Source organism: Peromyscus eremicus, chromosome X (assembly GCF_949786415.1).
Source record: "Peromyscus eremicus chromosome X, PerEre_H2_v1, whole genome shotgun sequence".
Classification (NCBI taxonomy): Eukaryota; Metazoa; Chordata; class Mammalia; order Rodentia; family Cricetidae; genus Peromyscus; species Peromyscus eremicus.
In genome coordinates this window covers 114,088,207-114,095,016 of record NC_081439.1, presented here as the reverse complement: position 1 = coordinate 114,095,016, position 6,810 = coordinate 114,088,207, and the positions used below count along the sequence as shown (strand labels likewise).

General features: G+C 44.3%; 1 pseudogene; it reads left to right on the top strand.

Annotated features, from left to right (window-relative positions):
- The first annotated feature begins 1,253 nt into the window (after positions 1-1,253).
- On the top strand, positions 1,254-1,996 carry LOC131900201 (malignant T-cell-amplified sequence 1-like; annotated as a pseudogene).
- The last annotated feature ends 4,814 nt before the right edge of the window (positions 1,997-6,810 follow it).

Below are 6,810 nucleotides of genomic sequence, written 5' to 3'. Positions count from 1 at the left end.
CATAAGGAAATGTATTAAAAGTCGCAGCATAAGGAAGGTTGAGAACTACTGACCTAAGAGAAGAACAGCAATGGGTAATAGTTCTCAGTGTCTCTGTCAGGCAGGTGAAACATGACTCACAGACCCTGGGAAGGCCTGTCACAATCTGTACTCTGCTGTGAGCCTGGAGTCAGGTTGTTCAGGCTGTGTGCTGAACCTCAGGACAGGCCACGAGATTTTATGGTGGAGACAGCATCATGCTCCTCCTCCCATGGCCCAGGAGACATGCTTGTGGGGATCTGGGATCATCTCACCTTGAACAATGATCATCCTGTGATTCCAAATGAATGCTCCCTCCCCGCCTCCAGTATTTTAAGATTTGGGGACTCAAGGGGGAAGAAGTATTCTTTCAGATATATTGGACAAGGCATTTTTTTGTTTTTGTTTCTGAGATTCTTTTATTGATTTAGTTGGTATGTAATGTTGTGTGTTCACGGTGATTAAATTTAACCCTTGGGTTTCTGAATCTCAAAATGAAAGAAGTACAGAAGCCATGAACTCCACATAGCTATTCCAATTTCAGTTATTTATTGAATGAACCGATTCCTCACTTAGGGCTGTGACTTTGGGACTGATGTTAGCTTGGACACTGAGTTCCTTAGCGGAAGGATTTGCATTTGTGCTTACAAGAAGGATCCTGTATTTTCACATAGGAGGCTATGTCAACAGTTTCTGTGCTGTGTGTGCGTACTGTGGGTGGCAAAGAGCAATGCCAAACTATCCGACTGCTCTGTAGGTATCTTTCCATTCGACCTTCACCTCCTTCTCTTTGATCTGTGAAAGACCAAACGCTAGCTACATTTTATAATGCTTCTTTCTGTTTTTAGCACTGAATGTATTTAACACAACAGCTACTGAGTTTCCTTGAGCAATCTAATTTTGTTGCCCAAGACATTTGCTCGTTCATGTTGTCTTGTAAAAGGGATTGTCTTCTTAGAATAAAATTTTTTTTTGCAGAAACGACTACAAGGACAGTAGCTTACTGACAATGAATAAAATCATAACCAACCAAGACATTGCTCTTCCATGTGTATCCAACCGTGAACTACAGGGAGAAATGTGACTTCAGTAATCCAGTGCATTCCAGATAATGCCAGCATCCCTGACTGTCAGTTCTAGCCTTCCCTGGGTAAGAGGCCCTGCCAGTCTCTTCCTAATTCAATTTCCTTCTCACCCTGGGCCCTTCACTATCATTGCCTCCTTCACCTTGGATCATATTCAAGAAATGTAATGAAAAATGAAATCTGTCCAACTGCATCCAGTTGAAAACCTTGCTTATTAAGGGTATTAAAAATCAATTGGTAGAGCAATTTCTGGTATTGAACCATGGCTTAATCAAATCATGCCTGAGAAAGATACTGTGAAAATTGTTGAATGCCACAAACACATAGAAATCCTTAAAGTAGATGGAGAATGACCTTGTTTAGACAGAGAGAAGAGCCTTTTTATCCAACACTAATATTATTTCATAAATATCCTCTTATCTTGCCATATTAGCAGGTTGATAAAGGGACCATCAAATTTGCACTCAGTGGAGCAAATATCACATGCCCTGGCTTAACTTCTCCTGGAGCTAAGCTTTATCCAGCTGCTGTAGATACTATTGTTGCAATCACGGCAGAAGAGAAGTAACATGCTAATTTATGTGTTGGAGTCATGGAGATGTCTGCAGAAGATACTGAGAAAGTCAACAAAGGAATTAGAATTAAAAATATCCATTTAAAATTTTTTTATTTATTCTTTGTGGATTCCATCCACATCATGCATCCTGATCCCATTCATCTCCCAGTTCCTTCTTATCTCACCCTCTGCCCTTACACCCCCTTAAACAAACAAATAAAATAAAATTTAAGAGAAAAGAAAAAGAAAAATCTCGTCATGGAAGCTGTAGTGTGACACAGTAAAACATATCCATTATTTAAATGATGGGCTGTGGCATATGAAGACGGATAAGTGAACCTCAAAAGAATGTGCTTGGGCTAAATATGATGAATATTGTGCCATATCTGTCCTTGTGTCTGTGTATGACAGCGTGAAGACAATGCCTCTGTGCTTATGCTGAATAAATGGTTTTGGATGTTAAAAAATAATCCTATGCACTGACAGCCAGAGGGTGCTAAAGAATTTCAGACAGTCACATTTAGATGGAAATTGTCTCTTTCTTTCTTTTTCACATTATATTGTATTTCTTTATTTCTGTGCACACAAGCATGTATGAGCACATGTGGAAGTCTAAGAACAACCTGTGGGGACTCAATTCTCTCCTACTATGTGGGTCCTGGGGGTTGAACTCAGGTCATGGCTTGGCAGCTAGTGCCTTTAACGTGCTTGAGCCACCCTGATGGCCCGACATTGTCTCTTCTTAAACTTAGAAATGCTGCAGGTGATTCGATACCCCCACAGAAGGGATTTCTCTGGGGCACTTCAGGAAGACTATGATCAATGTTTGAATATGGTCACAAGTCTTCTGCTCAGTGTAATGGTGAGGCAGAAGAGTGACTGCCAAGGTTCTACAGATATCCTGGGGTCAAAAGAAGAGACAAGTAGCATCTCCTTAATTTCTGGTCCATCTGGTATAAAATTTCAGCCTCTTGGTCTTTAGGGATGTTTCTGACACCCCACTACCTGTCCTGGCATGCCCAAATAAAGGAGGCAAATCAGGTTCTTCACATTGTCTGTTCCTTCAACTCAACACATATTTCTGACTGTGTATGAGTTCCAGGTCACTACAATTACATGTCCCTGGTACAGTTTGGCATTGCTCACACAGTGTGCAGCAATGGTGCTTAATAACTAGGTCCTAGAACACCAGTCTCAGGGAAGATTACAGCTTACTTTACCCCCCTAAGTTTCTTAAGAAAACTTTGGTTTTCTGCTCATTGACACATCATAGAGTGCTATAGAGAAAAAGACTGTGTCAGTCTGTACTGACTGCACACACCAGTTGCAAAGCTGAACATATCTCTCCGTGGGATTTCAGGGCGACCTTGAAAGCACATGTCAGCAGGTCTGTCTTTGTCATATTGTCCAGAGGAACCCAGGCTGATAGGTCTTATTCCCTGCCCATAGGGTTCATCAGCCCATAAAATTCAAAGACACTCTGGCACAGAGCCAGGGATCCCCCAAAGGAGGCCACTGCAAGCATGTAGGCCCGAGTCAGCTGTGCCTGGGCCAGCCTGGTGACAGAGGGAATACAGCAGTAGAAGACAGCTGAATATTTGAGTCCAGGCTCCCACTTTCTTTGGCTCTCCTGGAGAAGATGGCACTTTATATTGCTATCACTATTGTCTAATACTAAGGTATGGGTTGTCCATTCAGCGAGCTCCCATTATACAAGCTCACCCCAACTTAGAAGAACACAGAGACCTTTGCTGAGATTTGATGTAGAGGAGTTACTGCTAGTGTCTCTTCCTAACTCGGGATAAGCAAGAATGAATGGTAGAATGAATGCATGGATAAGTGAGCAAAGGGACAGGTTTTGTGTTTTTCATAATGACAAGACATTTAGAGTGGGAAGGAATGAAGGATGTGAGAGGTTGCTTATATTTGTGTGGTCCAGGCCACGTGTTCCTCCTACTTTATATCCATTGCCTTGAGGTAAATAAGAAGAAAAAGAGAACTTACAAAAAAAGTGTTTCACATTCACAAAAGAACAGTTTGCTGTCCCTTTCCCCTCCTTAAAGCGTCTAAATCAGTGGTTCTCAACCTGTGGGTCACGACCCCCTGTGGGTTAGAACAACCCTTTCACAGGGGTTGCATATCAGATTTCCTGCATATCAGATATGTACATTATGATTCATAAACTGTAGTTATAAAGTAGCAACGAAAATAATTTTTTGGTTGGGGTCAGCACAGCATGAGGAACAACTGTATTAAAGGGTCGCAGCATTAGGAAGGTTGAGAACCACTGCACTGCATGAAGAGAAAGTCTTAGAACATGATGTCCTAGTATCTCATTTCAGGTAGAAATGATAAAGAATGGACAGTGTAACCCTCTTCTTTCTGCTATGGTTCTCTGGATCTTCTAGCTGTGATAACCAAAGGTTCAGAAATGGATCCCACCTCTCAACACCTCCAGCTGTGCTGTATAGTATGGTAGTCAGTAGCATCCTGCTTAACATTGAAAATAAAGTGTAATTAAAATTACTTAAAATTACATCAGATCCAAATTAGTTTTCTTGGTGACATGAGCTCCATTTTAGGTATTCAGTATCTACCTGTAGCTAGTGGCTCCATCATCAGAATCAATCTGAATTTTGATCATCATATTAACAGGGAAGGATTCTAAGCACAGATGCACATGTCTGGTGACATCATGATTTCTGTTAATGCAGCCCACGCCACCCGTGCATATACTTAATCAACTATTAGAATATAACAAATGCTGTGTGTCCCTTTATATCCCTCCTAGATTCCAGTTGGCTCAAAGATGGCAAGCTTCTTCTGTAAAGTGACATAGTGAATATTTTTGGTTTCAAAGGCCACATTTGCTGTTGCTCTGCTTCTCCTCTTACGTAAAGCATTTTTTTCCGTGTGCACACTTACCTTGTTGCCCAGGTTGATCTCAAACTCCAAGTCTCAAGTGATCTTCCTGTCTTACCCACCAGGGTATCAGAACTACAGGAATGTGCCTGTACATCCAGCTAACCAGTATTGGCAGGGTTAAAACTATTGTGAGCTCCTGAGACAAAGACACCCCACAGACAGAATTGTCCTGGAAGCCCTGGGGCAATGTAGTGATGTTTTTATTAGTATATATATATGGAGAAGTTATGCTGCCTAGAGTTTCGTTTACTGATAATAAACTAGGTGTTGTCATTTGTGTGTTAGAGAGAGGGCACGGGGTCAGGTACAGCGGGGAGCCTATGACCCCTAACCTATGACCTCTATGCCGACTCCAGCTGACTCCCGTAAAAGAGAATGTTGAAAAGGACTCTGGGAAAGGCTGGGGCTGTGCAACGACGACGCAGGGACAGAATGTCTCCTCTTGACCCAGCTGCCTGGGCACTTCTTTTGGTCTGAGAACAACGAACCCCAGCACGGTTCTCACCTTGTTCTCTGGTTCCCCGTTGTCTTTTGGCAGGTTTTCTACCAGGGTGAAAAGTTGTTCTCTAGTCTCCAGGCTGAGCATGCTCCTGCCGGTCTCTGTTTCTGCGGGTAGAATTTTCAGGAATTTCTCCAACACGAACATCGCCAGGATCTGTTCCACAGACCGGGTCTGTGGCCTCAGCCATTGAGAGCAAAGCTCCCAGAGCTGGCAGAAGGCTTCTCGAGGCCCAGCTGCTTCTTCGTACTGGAACTGCATGAAGCGCTGGTGGGAGGCTTTCCACCGTGTGTTGTGCTCTTGAGGCTGAGGGTCCTGGGGGCACAAGGAGGGGGCCTCCGTGGCAGATTTCCTGGGTGCAGCCATTGTGCCCCTTGGCTGGCTGCTCACAGCTGCTCTTGGGCCTGAGGTCTCAGGTCTCCGCTGTTTGGCTGGGCGTTCAACAGGGAAGCCACCTGCAGCGAGGAGGGGACTCCGTGAGAAAGGAGGCAGAGCACTGGTGACAAGAGGATGTGATCGCTGCCCTTCAGCTTTTCAGAATCTAACCGAAGGTGCGCACTCTTCTCAGAAACATAAACGTACAAGTCCATCTCTGCACCCAGCTGCCAAAAGCGTTACAGAGTGCCGCCCTCCACAGACTCCCTGGGCCTGTCCTTTCCACAGCTTAGGCACTGGCCCCATGTGGCTACTGAAGTGGGCATTAGTGGAAGTTGGAGGCTCTGTTCCTAGCCACATTCTCCCATGGGCGTCACTGAAGAGCCCTACCTGTTATTGGGCAGCTCAGCTGGAGTGTTCCCATGGACCACAGGCTGGGACTCCCTCCTTAAGAAGTTCAGGCCTCTAGCCTCACTTCTGGTGAAATAACATTAATCTTGTGTTTCTGAATTCAGGGACACCCCAAAAGAGTGGGAGAGTAACACCTACAAGCCCCCTGAATAACCCTCAAAATTCTCTCTAGTCTTGAGTCCCCCTTCGTAGCCTTCCCCTGAGAGACCTGTGCTGAAGCTGTGCTCTGCAAAGATGGCCAATCCTCTTCTCATAGGAGGCTGCTTGTGACCCCATGGCCTCCTCTAGTGCCTGCTCCTGTAGCCTTCTGTCCTAGTTAGGTGTCTGCTGGTGTGCTCCACAGCATAACCAAGCAACTTGGGGAGGAAAGGGTCCATTTCATTGTACAGTGCATTTGGAGTACATCATCAAGGAATGCGGAGGCAGGAGGTCAAGACAGGAGCTTGAAGCAGAAACCATGAAGAAATGCTGCTTATTGAAATGCTGCAACCTCAAACTATAGGCCAAATAATCCCTTTCCTCCCCAAGTTGCTTTTTGTCAGAGTATTTTATCACAGCACCAGAATGAGACTAGAAGAGATGACCATCTATACTCACATGAATGTGTTCTGAGTTATAGAAACTTTAGAAAGTCTAAATGGCATCCATCATATATAGCTGCCCTTTATAGTGCCCTTGGCCTACAGTTTAAAACTTCCACCCATGTGATCCCGCTTCCTTAAACTGTAGCCATTTTGTAAACCATTTTTACAAAAGCTATTTGAGTCTGGAGAGATGGCTCAGAGATTAAGAGCACTTGTTGGTCATCCAGAGGACCTGGGTTTGATTCCCCGCACCCACGTAGTGGCTCACAACCACTTATAACTCTAGTTTCAAGGGTTACAACATCTGCTGGCCTCCACAGGCACCAGGCATGCATATGCTGCACAGTCACACACAAA